Consider the following 17,430-nt stretch of genomic DNA (forward strand, 5'->3'; position numbering starts at 1 on the left):
TTGAAGCTACCAGCATGAGTTTGACCAAACTACGGGAGGCAGTGGAAGACAGGAGTGCTCTGGCGTGCTCTGGTCCATGTGGTCACAAAGAGTTGGACACAACTAAATGACTAAACAACAAAGTGCCGGTAGTTACTCCTTCGAATGTAAGGAAGACGCTTGTTCACTGAATCATGGACTCAGAGTTGGAAGGGACCACAAGGGTCATCTAGTCCAACCCCTGCAATGCAGGACTCTTTCCCCCAACATGGGGCTCGAACCTAGGACCCTAAGATCGAGTCTCCTGCTCTACAGACTGAGCTATCCCAGGCCCTATCATGAGCAGCAGCCTGCAGTTCTGTTTTATGGCTTTTTTTGTAGAGTTTAAGTATTTTGGAATAAGCTATTAAGGTTTTAAAAAAGGGAACATCTGTCAACATTATTACTTTTATTCACTTTGCTTATAAAGGAACGCAGCACAACTGCATTAGCGTTGCTGATGCACTTACCCAATTTGCCGAATTACTTTTTGTTTACACAGGATTTTGTTAGGCAACTGTGTGGCATTATTTAATGACAGCACCATCTCAAATTAAATTACAGCTTGTGTTCACCTACAAATTACTACTTGGCTCAAAATGAAAGAGTTGAGGAAGACAAGAAAGGAAGCATTTTTAAAATTTACGGTTTTAGAGGGAGGAAGTAGCAAGTTGGCTTGTGAAGCGAAATATTTACTGGTGTGTTATGAGTCCCATCCCCCCTGCATTTCATAGACATATATTTCTATTCTACTACCACCTGGATTCCACCCTAAACAGCAGCCTCTCCATTGATGCTGAGCTGGACTAGCATATTGACAAGGCAACTACAGCAATGGCTCACCTCTCAAAAAGGATATGGGAGAATTTGATGCTAACATCCAATAGCAAGATGAGCTGTCAGGAGTGACGCCTCAATGCCTTCCACACATAATGTGGCAGGAAAATAGTCTATCACATGGCAGGACAGAGTTTCAAACAAAGATGTGCTCTCCCGAGTCTACATTCCCAGCATGTTTGCACTCCTATCTCAGCAACATGCATGCTGACTTGGTCATGTTCACAGAATCCCCAAAGATGTGCTTTATGGGGAGCTGGCTTCGGGCACTAGGCCCATTGGCAGACCAGCTCTGCTTTACAAAGTTGTCTGTAAACATGACATGAAGATTGGCAGTATCAACCTCGCCATGTGCGATTGCTTGCAGACAACCACAGCGCCTGGAGACAGACAGACAGGCCATGTATCCACAGCAGTGACCAGTGGAGGAATGACCACTGGGAGGAGCACAGAGAAGAAACGCCTTGGTGCATCTGCAGCAGCACGACCAGAAACATTCATCTGCTCCAGGGCATCCTGATCAAATTTGCAGATGACACCAAACTGGGAGGGGTGGCTAACACCCCAGAGGACAGGATCACACTTCAAAACGACCTTGACAGATTAGAGAACTGGGCCAAAACAAACAAGATGAATTTTAACAGGGAGAAATGTAAAGTATTGCACTTGGGCAAAAAAAATGAGAGGCACAAATACAAGATGGGTGACACCTGGCTTGAGAGCAGTACATGTGAAAAGGATCTAGGAGTCTTGGTTGACCACAAACTTGACATGAGCCAACAGTGTGACGCGGCAGCTAAAGAAGCCAATGCAATTCTGGGCTGCATCAATAGGAGTATAGCATCTAGATCAAGGGAAGTAATAGTGCCACTGTATTCTGCTCTGGTCAGACCTCACCTGGAGTACTGTGTCCAGTTCTGGGCACCACAGTTCAAGAAGGACACTGACAAACTGGAACGTGTCCAGAGGAGGGCAACCAAAATGGTCAAAGGCCTGGAAATGATGCCTTATGAGGAACTGCTAAGGGAGCTGGGCATGTTTAGCCTGGAGAAGAGGAGGTTAAGGGGTGATATGATAGCCATGTTCAAATATATAAAAGGCTGTCACATAGAGGAGGGAGAAAGGTTGTTTTCTGCTGCTTCAGAGAAGCGGACACGGAGCAATGGATCCAAACTACAAGAAAGAAGATTCCACCTAAACATTAGGAAGAACTTCCTGACAGTAAGAGCTGTTTGACAGTGGAATTTGCTGCCAAGGAGTGTGGTGGAGTCTCCTTCTTTGGAGGTCTTTAAGCAGAGGCTTGACAACCGTATGTCAGGAGTGCTCTGATGGTGTTTCCTGCTTGGCAGGGAGTTGGACTCCCTTGCGGTCTCTTCCAACTCTATGATTCTATGCAACAAAACGTGTCTCTTCTGTACCAGTCTCTACAGCCACAAGAGGCACTGCAACCTTTCAATAGTTTGACTTCATCAGCAAAGGTGCAATCCTCCATTTACTCCCGAGATAGAGAGATGCCAACACATTTATGTTGTGGCCCATCCAATACATTCTCACTAGACCAGGGTTTCCCAAACTTGGGTCTCAAGATGTTGTTGGACTACAGCTCCCATCATCCTAGCTAGCAGGAGTAGTTGGCAAGGATGATGGGTGTTGTAGCCCCAAAACAGCTGAAGACCCAAGTTTGGTAAACCCTGCACTAGACTATCTCCACCCCCCATAAGTACAGATATGTCCATGTCAAGGCATCACATTATATATTTTATTTCCCTACCCCTTGAATGTCGTGGGCTGGAGAAAACATATTCTGATGTTGTACAGCATGGGAAACACGCATTGCATAAGATGGAGTGTTGCTGCATATCGTGAATGATTGAGACAAATGGGGTGAGCTCCCATTGCTCTGTCTCAGCTCCTGCCAACCTAGCATGCCAGTGCGAGTAGATGAAACGGTATCGCTGTGGCGGGAAGGTAAACGGCATTTTTGTGTGTTCTGGCTTCCATCACACTGTTCCGTTGCACCAGAAGCGGTTTAGTCATGCTGGCCACTTGACCTGGAAAATTGTCTGTGGACAAATGCCAGCTCCCTCGGCCTGAAGTGAGATGAGTGTCACACCCCATAGTCACCTTTGACTGTACTTAGCCATCCAGGGGTCCCCCCCCATTTTTTTTACTACAGGTGGTGGGAACTTTTGATCCTCCAGATGTTGCTGAACTCAGCTCCCATCAGCTGCAGGAAACATGGCCAATGGCCAGGGTTGGCAGTTGTGGAAACAAGGGTTCCGCACTCCCACTCCACCACAATGCTAAGAGGTACCATAACCATAGCACACTTCTCTGGCAGCTCAGAGCACAGCCGTGGCAGGAGAGATAGCAGGAATATCTAGCACAAAAATTGCTTTCCAAGGCAGCACAGCAACTGCAACATCCAGTGAAGAAAAGAAGGCAGCAGAGTTAATTAAAAATAAAAGCAAAGCCACACTGAGCTAGGAAATACCATAAACTGAAACTGGTTTGGAGTGAGAATAAAAAGGTGTGGGAGGCAATTAACTCAGAAATACCTCTATTTCAGAGGAATAATTTGTTACAATGTATTGTTGTTGGAGTGGGTTAATTTAAAAATGGCAGAGGCTTGACTAATCCACGTCTTCATTTGAGGACTGGGGGGGGGGGGGGTTGTTGGAAAGAGATAAGTTGACATCCATGAGGATTGTTTTCAAATCTGTTTGGCTGTAGCAACAGTAATAAATATTTACAGGTGGCCTACTTTTGGGATTGCAAAGTATACCTTCACAGACCTAGATTTGTCAAGATTCATGCAAAACACACATAATTTCACACAGGGTTGCTGGAAGTCAAGCTATTCAAATAAGATGTGTAAATCTGCTAAGTGATATTTATCTTTTCCGATTGCTCTTTGTCTTGAGCCTGGTGAGGTTTTTCTGGATGGAAAAGCAATCTGCAAAAAGGGAAGAGCACTTCTAAATTCCGTAGTAGGACAGCTTGCCAGCAACCACTTAAAATTGGAGTGATCAATCAGAAAGATGAAAACATCCTCCCAACCCTACCTCACCAGTGGATAATGCCACAATGTGTAAACACATCTTAACGCAACAGACACCACTTCACTTTTTTTAAATAGAAAGTGACCCAGTTACTGAAGGAGAAAGACCTTGGATTTAAAAAGCAGACAACTAGTCATGTTTTTGCTTATGAATCCTCTTTACAGAAGTTGTTTTAGGGTATCCGCTTTTGAGGGAAGCATGAGAGGTGGAGGCACACCAAATTTTAGTCACACAGGGTGCCACTGAAAATTGAGAGACAAAGTCCACCACTGCTCTTTATACCACTTAAATTTGTGTTGTCAGTTTGAATATTTGGTCAGTTTCAGCACTGGTTGTTTGGTGAGTGTGCCCAGTTCCACTCTCAGATTGTATAGGTGCCTGGTGAGGAGAAACATACATTTGCCTCCTGACACAAGGCCTCTGAGAGAGCTTTCTTAACTTCTCACTCATTCTGCTAACGCTGAACTATTCCGAATACACCATGGTTATGATACCTTGGTAGAATATTTCTGTTATCCCCCCTTCCATCCTTCTTTTTAAAAACCTCTTTAAACAGTAAATCATGCAGTTGTCGAGATTAAAAAATAAATTATTTATTTTTGTGGTTGTTTTGGATTGCAAGCAAGGGCACTGTGCATAGCTATTTAATGTTAATACAAAACATTAAAGGGATGAATTTTAAACAATTAAAATAATTTCTACCTGCTGCAGCACTAGTAACATTTTTCCAAAGAGCAAAACTTGGATAAATAAAATGTGGAATAAATCTGCATGGAATGTGGCACTGGAGAAATAGTGTCTGCCTCTGTATGAGAAGAATGAAAAAGGACTAGGCTGGAAGAGTAAACAGCATTTGCACAGAGGTGAAAAATATTAGAGAGAGAGAGAGAGAGAGAGAGAGAGAATATCTCACGCATATGCACATATTTATTTTTAAAAATATGTTATATCCCCTTTCAAGGCAATTTACAAATAACACATGTAAAACATGTGTTAATCTCAGGGTTCTGTGTTCGAACCACACGTTGGGCAAAACAGTTGGTTCCTTCCAACTCTACAATTCTATAATTCTGTGATTCTAAGCTTTTGAATAGGGGCTTTGTGGCTGATTTTAGGATGCAGGCAGGCTGATGCAAAGGTGTGTGTTTGTGTGGAGAGAGACAGAAGGGAAAACAAAATTATGCTAGGTAAACATCTCAGAAGAGATAAATGTAAAAGACATAGGAGAACTTGCCGACTGTGGATTCAGAGTGTTGAAGTTGAATGACAAAGTTACCTCAGAGGATTGCGGGTAGGAGGAAGAAAAAATAAAAACTAGAAAATAAAAAAGAAGCGATGTGAGGGAATATCAGTAAAGTGTGTCTGAGGAACTAAGACTAATTTTCAGCAGAAAATCTGAATGTGCAAATTGTCACACTTCGATTTTACTGTCAACATTAGGGCTGATCCAAAATTGCTCACTGTTATCCATGAACATTTGCAGCGCTGCCGACAACCACCCTGCTGCCTCCTTTCCATTGTGTGTCTTACTGTTTGAAGGCAGGGGTTGCCTGTCCTTAGAGAGATGTTGTGAAAAGGGGGAATTAAAGCACTGCAGCTGTAGTGACATCTCTAGTGCCTTCCCTGCATTCATATATCTGAAATGTTGGTTGCATGGAGGTTCTTTCGAGACATTCCATTTTCCTTACAATCCTGGAATATTGTGTCAGTTGCACTTTGAGGAACCTGTAGCTCAGCGACAGAGTCCATACCTTAAATACAGAAAGTTCTAGGTTCCTTCTAAGGCAACATATCCTTTTAAGAAGAACTTGGGTTGTGGGGCTGTGGAAGATTTCTACCAGACAGAGCTTGGGAAGTTGCTCCCATCAGCTTTCTGGGTCTTAAATAGATGGAGGGATAATTTGACTGCATCCAAGGCAGCTTCAGATGTTCAGTTGAATCAATGTTTCATCCTTATGCACAGATGCCACCTCTTTCCTGCATTCAGCTGCTACTACCCTGGAGGATGGCATCTTCTGGAGCTTGGAACATTGCATAGGAAAGAATCGGAGGTGAGGTCCATTGCCCATTGAAGGAACATGAAATAGCATCATTAATCTCCTGGAGCTATAATCTATGAAGCTCGGTCCCAGACACATCTGTGTCCTCGCAGAGACAAGCAATTGTTAATGAATGTGTTGCCTCTTTGAGTAAGAGCGGAATACCCTTGTGGGTACAGGTACCAGATGGTGGCAAGGCTGTTCCAAAAATACTGGAACTTGTCCCAAACGCTTCACAGCAATTTATTTATTTTTAAAAATAAATAAAGAATAATAACCAAACAAACTCTGGGAATCCAAAATTGGCATAAGAATAACCCAGCTGTAGGAATCTTCCTCCAGCCTAACATTGAGTTAGGTTTCAAGGCACAAAAACATGGACCAGGATTCCACATGGTTATGAAAAAAAAAAACCCATTTTCTCATTAATAAATGGAACCTGCAGCCATAAATCTGTGTTTTTGCATTGCACGTAGATCCATTGTGCAAGCTGGAGAAGCTGTTCGACGTACTCATCTTCCCATGACTGGCCGACTTTTTATTCGTTCCTTAGAGCAAAATGCCTATAATGAAACCTCTAAGCAGTTTACAAGGAATATTAAAGTTATCATTAGATATAGTTAAAAGCCTGCCTCCAAAGTCCCCAGTCTCATAGCCCAGCTCTGCTCATGGCTGAGAAACCAATTTCCACATTGAGGGCCATTTTCCTTATGGGCAACTTTCCAGGTGCCTCTTGCCAGTGAGGGGCATGGCCAAAGGCAAAAGTAGGGAGAGCAATATTTAAAGGATATGTTTGTACAGTAGACTAGTAGTTTCTGCACACACACACTGTCCTCTATCCTCTATCCAGGCAAGCAGACACTATCAAAGTTCAAGGACAAGTTTCAAGCAGACTGGAAAGCAGGGACCATGAGGGATAAGTCCTAGGGACAGGTGGTGGTGGTGCAGAGGGTTTAGGCCTGAAGGCCTGCATTTGGCCCCAAGGCCTGGGGTTCCCCATCCTGGGTCTGGCTCCATACCCACTTGCCTTCTAAAATATGTGGCAAGCAGCCTAACCACTTTCTGTGGGGCTTTGTTGTGAGACAAACTTGTCCGCAAGGCAGACTATCTCTGTCTCCTCCAGCAAATGAGCGCTCAGCAAGGTAAATAAGAGTTGTAACAGCTAGCTTTTGTGGCTCAGACAGAATCATAGAGACCTTGAAATACTTCACAGCTTCCCAGAGACTATTTTAGCTGTAAATGACAAAGGCGCTGATGATTGCGCTATTGTAATTTTCAGTTAATGAGAACTCCTGAGATTTCTAACATGAACTGTGAATGTACAAATAATTTCTTTTTTTTCCAGGACTCTTGCCATGAAGTACCGTTTAATTAGGTCACAACTGGAAGTATTAGCTCATACATCAGCCAGAGACATAATTGTTCCCATTTAATGAAATATTTTTTTATAGCAAGAACTAAAATCTTTTAAGTGCCTTCAGTTCACCTTACCTTAAAGCAAGTGTGATACAAAAGAAACATTGAATAAATTTTTAGATGGCTTAACTTGACCATTGTGACTTACAGCTTTTTTATTTTTAAGTGTCTTTCAGGTCAAAGGTTGTGCCTTAGGCTTACTCTAGACTTGGCAGTCCGAACAGTACAGCGAAGTAAAATACAGTGATGGCTCAATTTTTTAAATTGCTGGGTACATCTACTGGCAGGAAAGATTGTCCCATACTGTGAATAGGAAATGCCGCTAATGCCTAAATGAAAGTTTACTGAATATCACAGCGATAGAATTAGTTTGCCTTCAAAGTGGCCACGTTTTCATTTTATCAGTTGTGGTTCTGCTTTTCAAGCAAGTAACACACAGTATTTGGCTTATTTGTTTGTGGCAATGACAGCTCTCCCGAACATGGCTCTCTACAGATGTTTTGGTCTTTATAGGGCCGACAGCAGTCCAGCAGGACACTAGGTTATAAAAACGTTGATCTGTGAAGTCACCCTCATGGTGTGTTTCACATCTTCTCTGTGTTTACCATCCAAAGCAAGATAAGATGCACAGGCAACTAGATAAAATGGGAAGACCAGGGGTGATGACAGCCATTACTGTTTGCCAAGACACAAAACTGTAAGCCAACGGCACAAACATAATACAAAACTTTGGTGCCTGTTTGGAGTCAACTAGAGAAGGTTGAGTTTTTTGGTTCGTGGCACAAAACAGCACAGAACTGGCACTAAGCTTTGGCATCAGTTGGGGGGGATCCATAATTTTGGGGTTGCATGTTAATGAAGCTGTGGAAATAGTCACCCGGTGTGGGAATGAGCTACAGTGGTACCTATGTTTGTGAACGGGATCCGTTCCGGAGGCCTGTTCACAACCTGAAAAGAACGCAACCCGCACGAGCGGGCGGCGATTCGTCACTTCTGCGCATGCGCATGATGTATTTTTGTGCGTATGCGCGAGCAGCAAAACCCAGAAGTAACCCTTTCCGGTACTTCCGGGTCGCCGCAGGACGCTACCTGAAAACGCACAACCTGAAGCAAACGTAACATGAGGTATGACTGTATATGCCCTGGTGCGCCCTCCTTGCACGCTTTGCTCTTTGGGGAACAATGCCATCACACTGTGTCTCTCCAGGCCCCACTAGCCTTTGAAAGAAGAGTGTTGAGACTTGAAACATACTACCTCATGTAGTAAATACTTACATGATTTATTTTGCTTGTTGATTAGTTGTCTAACCACAGCATGAACACACACATGAACCACAGCATGCCTTGGAAACTCTCACTTTCTTCTCAAAGCTTCTCCTTTTTTATGTCCATGGAGTTTTCTTGGCAAAGTACTGGAGTGGTTTGCCAGTTCCTTCTCCAGGTGGATCAAATTTAGTCTAAACTTTCGGCTATGACCTGTCCGTCTTGGGTGGCCCTGCATGGCTATGCAATGCTTGTTTGGGGAGGAGGGAAGAGCTGTTGGCTAGGTGGGCCCATGAGCACATGCCAGGCTTTCCCATCACTAGTTATGGAAGAGGATGGTCAGCCATAGCCTGCCATTGAAACCTTGCTGGAGTGTGTGGATTGGTGTTGGGGTCACTTGGCCTGTTTTGTTGATGCTTTCATTAGTAATAAGTTTCACCTACGACTGTGCATGTTGCTCAGAAGAGTCAGGGAAAGAAGCTGCAATATTTAGCAACACTCTTGGTACATTATATGGTGTTGCTTACAATTTATGCAAGTCACTTGCTGATAATTTAGAAAGCCTTTAGGTCATAAAGTTAAGGACTTAGCCCCGATTGATTTTCCCCCTGGTGGGACAATACTTAAAATCTGATTTAATGGCCTTCGGTGACTTAGCTGGCTGGTTGGCATTTTCTTTGCAGCCCACAAGATTTTAACTTCTCCTCTGTCGCTACAAAGATAACTTTCCTTGTAATGTATCTTGTACTGAATGGGTTCTCTGGGTGATTTATGATCACCCCGGTGTGAAACTCATATTCTGCAGAGGTGGTTCAACAAAGTAATGTGTTAGCACTGCCTGAAGTAAGAAAGTCCACTACAGAGAAGCAGGAGTGGGGGGAGATGGAAGAGATGAAGACGATAGGTTGACAGTTCAGTGTTTGCGGCTTGGTCATGCTGGGCGTTCGATGCAGTGGACCCTGTTAGGATATTCCGTTCCACCTTAAGTACAGGCATGATTGTTGTGTGTCACATGCCTGTTTACACTCCAGCACAGCTTGCTGGGAACTTCCGTTTGTGTATAGCTTTTGCTTATGCTGCTTGCTTTTGGACACGAAGGAGATTGGATATGTTTTCCTTTTGTCCTGCTGTATGCTGAATAAACTGCTTGTAGATATGCTCACACAGCCGTCTCCTGCCACTTCTGTTGCATAGCATTTACTCTGCTGAGTAGCAAGCTCTAGCTTCTGAAGCTCGAGTCACTGATGCTGCACCAAGGACTGGAGATTGTCCGGCACACTGGCCGGTGGGCTGGGGCCAGCTGGGGGCTTGCCAATAGCCCCCCTTTCCTTGGCTGCATCCTCTGCTGGAAGGGGTGTGCAGATGCTGGAAAGTCAACATGATATGCAGGTATAGTCAACATGGTGCCGTCCATAACCTGGTGGATTGCAGCTCCCTTCAGTCACTGAAAGCACAGCCATAGCACAGATGATGAGAGCTGCAGGCCAACAATATTGGGAGGGCAACGTGTGGCTACCCTTTCTTTAGGGAAGAGGTGAGACCTGTTGCTTCCCTACTTGCAGAGGTTTCATCTGCCCTCACCAATTGCTCCCATTGATTTTTATTAGACAGTGTAAATCAAGAAGACTTTTTGGGGGTAAAAGCAGATTTAGGCCATTTAGTCCAGCTTAGTAAGAATGGGAGGCACGTTTTGCTGTCACCTCAATGACACTGGGAGTCCCCTTATCCTGCCTGAATTGGTGGGATCCTTTCACATCTATGGAAGAAATGAAAGACAGGTGATGGCCAATTTACAAGTGTCCTGTTGATGCTTGATTGCGCATACACATACAGTGCCAAACCCAGAAGTGACCACCAAATGTCACTAAAACATCACTAAAAGGGTGGAACAGGGGCAGGGTGGGGCAGAATGCTTTACCCAGGCCCCACCAATGTACATGGGGGTCTGCAAGTAACCCCTGTACATCAGAGAGTTTCACACTGATCGGGGGTGGGGGGAATGCAACTCTGGGAAATTTGGGATAGATAATATAGGATATCTATGTAAAACATTTTAAAGATCTGATGCAGATACTGACTTATACTCTGAAACAGAAGGAATCCTAGGATAAGTGACCCCAATTCATAAGTACGTTTCCAGCTGGGGTGTGTGGGGGGGGGAATCACTTGAGAACCCACTTCAGCAATTCAAATATTGTGTCATTGAGGTTCAGTGGTTCAGACTGTTGTTTCACTATGTTTTAGATTCAAAGCAGAGCCTCACTTCAGAAAATACAAATCTTTGTATGTCTCCCAAATAACTCTGGTTGGGAAAACCCCAAATTGCTGTAGTGTGTGTGTGTGTGTGAGAGAGAGAGAGAGAGAGAGAGAAAGAGAGAGAGAGAGAGAGAGAGAGAGAGAGAGAGAGAGAGAGAGAGAGGATGTGCAGGCATTATAGACCTATCTGAAGTGATGAAACCTGCCATATTTCAGGCAAATAAATGCAGGGTGTGTGGGTGTGTGTGGGTGTGCACCAGGCACATTTAAAGTTGATTTGGGGGGAGAGGATTGAGAATGTCCTCCAAAAATACACATCTACCTTGGGCAGGGACAGAACAAACCATGCCAGGCTCCTGCTTGATGGAGTGCATGACACTTTATTGAAATTTTAAAGTGTACACCAATACAGTGTTTGTACACAGGCCCGTGCAGAGGGGGTGCAGCCAGGTTCACCTGCCCCCCCCCCCCAGGTCTTGGAGGGTTAAGCCAGTCAGGGGACCTGCCAGGGGCTTGACGGAGTTACACTGTCATGCCAAGAATGCCCTGTGCCTCCCAGCCAGCCGGGGACTTAATGAGTCAAATGGCCATGGGCGGAATGCCCACGCCTGTCTGTCTGCATGGCAAGGCTTCAATAGTAAAATCTGGACTTGCATTGCTACATACCAGTGTGTAACGTCAGATCAGATTAGGTGGTGGTGCTGCAATGGTGAGTCTCATGGACAGGGCTTCCACTGCAGGCCTCAGACTAGCTTTGCACTGACCTGCTTGTACATAGTATAGTGTATACACACACACACACACACGAGTCAGACAGATACTCTACTATAACTCACAGATGCAATGATTTAATGCTAAACTTTAATCAAATGCAACCAAGGCCAGAACAGGAATGAGATTGGGGTTGGGGAGAAGATAAGTGACTTAAAAGCAACCAACAGCAAGAGTAAAACCAACAGAACAACAACAACAAGGGTTTGGATTTTAGGAAAGAATTGGTCTGGATTGCAATGATACAAGTTCAACCACTACTGCCTGCAACTCTGAAAGTTGCTGTGCCAAGGAGATTCAATAGAAATGGAACAACTTAGCAAGTTACTTCCTCCCTAAAGCATTATGATTGGAAAGTGCAGGAAAGGTTGTTTCTGGATCGGAAGCTTAAGCTATCACAAAACTTATCCACTGCTCTTTGCCCATCATCACCACCAGCAGTAGCCTTGTATTTCTCTTCAATAAAATGGGGGATTTGCTTTGTGCAAACTGAAACTCAAAACAACCCTCTGAAGCAGATACAAAGCTCTGGGAGCAGGGCCACTTCTTTTCAGACCATGTGGTAGACATTGCAACTAGACTGCTGTAGCTGGTGCTGGGGAGCTAGAAGGCTCCATGATGCAGCACAAGCCTATGCATGCCTACTCAGAAGTAAGTTCCAGTGAGCCCAGTGGAACTTACTCCCAGGTAAGTGTATATAGGATTTCAGGAACAGGTTGTTGTGAAGCTAGACTAGCTCTCCTTGGCAACTGATATATTTTAAACACCTGGCACGCCAAAAGGTGTCATAGCTGGATGATCATCACAGTGTTTTGTTCTTCGGTAACCACAATAGCACAATCTAAATGTGTGCCTTACTCTCGGGTACAACGAACAATGAACACTGCTGGATTAAGCGAAAAGCTCATCTAGTCTAGCATCCTGTTTTCGGAGTGACTGTACAAATAAAGTTGTGCATACAAATAGAACTGGAGAGAATAAGGTGAATGGCTTAACCTTCTTTCTGTCATCCATCTGTCTCGAGAGACGACGGGACATCAACGAGGCCAAGAGAGGGGTCTTGTTGTCTGGGCAGCCCAGGACCTCCATGGCTTAAGCAAAATAAGCTAAATTGACACTTCTGGGAATTAAGATCAGAACAGATAAACCGACACAAAATTTTTGAATGTACTATATAGGCACAGTCTGTAGGTTGTATCTAACATAAGTCCTGCTCAGAGTAGACCCATTTAAATCCCTGGACATATCTAAATGCCCGTCAAATTCAACGGGTCTGAGTATAACTTGGATACAGCCCTAGTTATAAATGTTCAGTGAAACCATGAGAACACGCAGTCTAAAGAGTGGAATTCTTGTACCACAAGAGAAAGATTCTAGAGAAAAATAAGGCCTATGAGGCATGCTATGAATGCAGTGTTGGAGAAGAACAGTATTTATGCTTCACAAAGAACAGCAGCATAAATAATTTCATAAAGAACTCATAACCTTCCTACTTGTAGTGCCAAGGCAAGTTATTGAACAGAACTGAAAGTGTTTAGACCATCTTCATCTCGCACAGGAGAGCCCTGATGGAGAAATTGACTAAACACATAAAAGTGCTAAATAACACCCAGGACAAATCCATTGAAATATGGCATCCATTCATCCATCTCTGGAGAAATGTTTTCTCTTAACAAGGATGTTGATCTGCAATGGGTTCAGTTAAAGGAGGAGGAGTGGAGAGCAAGAATAGTTTTATCCTAGATTCTGGACTGTCTCTTTTTCCCTTTTCTTTTTTCTCCCACTCTGCTGCACGTAGTGAATTCTCCCCTAAGGCCCCTTTTTTATTGTACATCTGAATCTTACAGTACAAATAAATTTGAATTGACTGGTGTATACGGGTTTGGTGCTAATGTTCTCCTTAGGGGATGGGCAGCGCCGACCCCCCCAGACATCTGCTGCCAGCTGCCATGGTTATAAAAACTTGGAATCCTGTATGCCTTGCAGATATTGGAGAAAGATGTATGCTCTCTGCTCCCCACATGTAATGGCTGGGGATTGGGAGCTGCTTCAAATGCAGTTCCTCTGGTGCAACTTTGCCGCAGCAGAAGCATGCTGTGTGTGAACTTGCTGGCTTTTCTGCACTTCCGGGTGCTGAATTAGGTGATACCTAATATAGTGTGTTGAAAGTTACTCAAGGGGATCTAGTGGCACTAATGTCTCCTCGGTGGAGTAGGAATAATAATTCTACTCAAAGAATAAACACTCTGTCTCCTGCTTTGCCGGTTAATGCATACCATCGGTGGAAGGCGAAAAAGATCACTACTAAGGGGAAAATAAGGCTCTGAATCTTGGCGTTCATTTAACATGATCATATGCAATGTCAGCTTTTAAATGCGTAACGATTTTTAGCACCGTGTATTAATTTGGAGGAAGGTTTTGGGAATGCCCTTTGGGAAATTTGCAAGTAAGAAGTATGAGAGATTATTTTAATTTGTTCGTTGGTTGGTTAAATTAGTATTTGCATTTGTCTGTAACCTCGTTACAATAAAAAAATTATTTCCAGAAAAGTAGACAAAACAGGAATAGTAAGGAAAATGACCCCCTCTTCCTCCCCCTGAAAGAGTACAGGTGCCAAAGTGATGCAGAGAAAGTCACTTCACTGATGGAATGAAGAGTTCTTTAGCAAAATGAGTTTTAAAAGAAATAAGAATGCAACATTGTTGTTGTTCTTTAGTCGTTTAGTCGTGTCCGACTCTTCGTGACCCCATGGACTAGAGCACGCCAGGCACTCCTGTCTTCCACTGCCTCCCGCAGTTTGGTCAGACTCATGTTTGTAGCTTCGATAACACTCTCCAACCATCTCATCCTCTGTCGTCCCCTTGTGCCCTCCATCTTTCCCAAGATCAGGGTCTTTTCCAGGGAGTCTTCTCTTCTCATGAGGTGGCCAAAGTCTTGGAGTCTCAGCTTCACGATCTGTCCTTCCAGTGAGCACTCAGGGCTGATTTCCTGAAGAATGGAGAGGTTTGATCTTCTTGCAGTCCATGGGACTCTCAAGATTCTCCTCTAGCACCATAATTCAAAAGCATCAATTCTTTGGCGATCAGCCTTCTTTATGGTCCAGCTCTCACTTCCATACATCACTACTGGGAAAACCATGGCTTTAACTACCGTATTTTTCGCTCTATAACGCACCTGACCATAACACGCACACAGTTTTTAGAGGAGGAAAACAAGAAAAAAATATTCTAAACGAAACAGTGGATGTATGATTTTTGTGGTTCATGCTGTGGCCACAGACATGCGATCTGACGGTGAGTTTGGGGTAGCCCAGTGTAAAAATCCTGAGGATCCATGTGGAACGGTGCTTTGTAACCACGTTTTAAGTGGGGAGGGAAGGAAAAACACTCAAGGGACAAGGAGCACACGTGGGGGGTGTGGAGAAGGATGCTGCTAATAATGCAGGAGAGGCTCCTCTCCGGCTTTGCTCCTTTAGAACAAGCAGGCTCTGCTTCTCTCCCTCCTCCCCGGCAAGAAAACCACGATAGTAACCACTCTGAGACAAATCAAGAAAAATTGCGACCAACACTCTCCTCCAACAAGCGCAGTGAGGTCAAAACACACAGAGAGAGAGAGAGAACTGGCCCTAAAGTCGCTGGGAGAGCGCAGGGGCGCAGGGAGAGTGATTGGAAGCAAGAGAAGGAGAAGGAGCCCTCACACACAGAGAGACACACAGTGTCAATCCTAAAGTCGCAGGGGCGCTCAGGGGCGCTGGGAGAGTGAACGGGAAGCAAGAGAAGGAGAACGATGCCTCACACACAGACACACAGAGTGTCAATCCTAAAGTCGCAGGGGCGCAGGGAGAGTGAAGGGGAAGCAAGAGGAGGAGAACGCTTCCCCACACACACACACAGCCCCTACAGTGGCTAATCCAAAATCGGACAGCACACACACACACACACACAGCCCCTACAGTGGCTAATCCAAAATCGGACAGCAAAAAACTGCAGGCAGGGACAGAGAACACGGGGTTGTTTTAAAGCAGCCAACTCCCGCTCTGCTTCTCTCCCTCCTCCCCGGCTCCGCTAGCTGACAGGAGCCGCTTACACCCGCTTTGCTGTTTCAAAGCGAGCCACGGACTGCTCACGACTGCAGCAAATTCCCCCGCCATCTGTAGGCATTCGCTCCATAACACGCACAGACATTTTCCCTTACTTTCTAGGAGTAAAAAACTGTGTGTTATGGAGCGAAATTTACGGTATATGTATACAGTGGTGCCTCGCAAGACAAAATTAATTCGTTCCGCAAGTCTTTTCGTCTTGCGAGTTTTTCGTCTTGCGAAGCACGGTTTTCCATAGGAATGCATTAAAAATCAATTAATGCGTTCCTATGGAAACCACCTTCAGACCAGGTCCGGGGACAGTCTGTCCCCCAACCTCTTCTGAAGGCCGGGGGGGGGAGTCTTTGCTTCCCCCCCGCCTGCCTTCCCGGGAGAGCGGAGAAACGCAGCGCTGCGTTTCTCCGCTCTCCCGGGAAGGCAGGCGGGGGGAGCAAAGACTTTTGCCCCCCGCCCGCCTTCAGATGAGGTCCAGGACCTCTTCCGAAGGCGGGCGGGGGGCAAAAGTCTTTGTCGTCCCCCCGCCTGCCTTCAAAAGCCATCCGGGATAGCGGGAAGCGCTTCCCTGCTATCCCGGACTGCTTTTAAAATGCTGGCGGTGGGGAGCAAAGCCTTTCGGCGCCCGCCGGCCTTCCTGGACCTCTTCTGAAGGCCGGAGGGGGGGGAAGGCTTTGCTCCCCACTGCTAGCATTTAAAAGAGGTCCCCGGAGATTTCCCTATGGGCTTTCTTCTTGCGAAGCAAGCCCATAGGGAAATTCGTTTTGCGAAGCGCCTCCAAAACAGAAAACCCTTTCGTCTAGCGGGTTTTTCATCTTGCGAGGCGTTCGTCTTGCGGGGCACCACTGTAGTTATAGTTAAAAATGCAACATAGAATAATATAAAACAAAGACTGCAGGGATGGGGAACCCCTGGCAGCAGAGCCAAACATGGCCTTCTAGAACTTTCTGTCTGACCCTTGTGATTATCCCAAGGCCACACCTGCTCTGTGACCCTTCTTTGCTTTGAGCATTGATGCTCTTGAGATCTGATAATTCTTTTTTTCTTTTTTTCTTTTTGCTTGCCTGGATGAAGGATAAAATATGTAAGGCTGTGAGTAGAAACCAACCTACTTCGCAAAGGGAAAACTTACAATAATTGACCTGCCCAATTTTTCACCTGACCCTCCCCAGAATTGGCATGCGTCCCTCGAAAGGGATTGCGGCCCTTGAGCAATATACATATGCCACTGCAAAGCAAACAAGAGCAGCACAAGATGCTGAGCTACTCAAGTGTCATGGAATTGTAGAGCTGGAAAGGACCTCCGGGTACATCTAATCCAACATTCTGCAATTCAGGAACCAGAGGATATGAAAGTCAGAGAAGGTCCTCTAGCGGTTGGGAGTTCTAGCCCATAAGATCTGAAGGGTGCTAAATTGGAGAAGGGTCTTCTACTTTCACATTATGGCGGGGGGGGGAATGCTGCTCAGTGCAAGAATGCGTAAATGTCTCTTTCACCTGTGGAGTAATGGAAAAAGTCTGGGCTAGGCTCTCCAGAGAGATGAACTGTGAGAACCAGAGGGTCTACTTCCAGCCTAGATTAAGAGGAGGATTTACCAGTGCAGCCGTGTGGTTTACAAGGTACACAAGGTTGAGGAAGATTATTGCTGTGTGTGAAACAAGCTGCGTAATAGTA

At 45.0% G+C, this 17,430-nt stretch overlaps 1 protein-coding gene across 2 annotated transcripts in view; it reads left to right on the plus strand.

Moving 5' to 3' along the window:
• The window catches only part of B3GALT1 (beta-1,3-galactosyltransferase 1), a 333,237-nt gene that overhangs the window by 73,750 nt on the left and 242,057 nt on the right, over nucleotides 1–17,430 (plus strand). The window lies entirely within an intron of this gene.

This window comes from Podarcis gaigeae (genome assembly GCF_964106915.1).
Source record: "Podarcis gaigeae genome assembly, chromosome: 1".
Lineage (NCBI taxonomy): Eukaryota > Metazoa > Chordata > Lepidosauria > Squamata > Lacertidae > Podarcis > Podarcis gaigeae.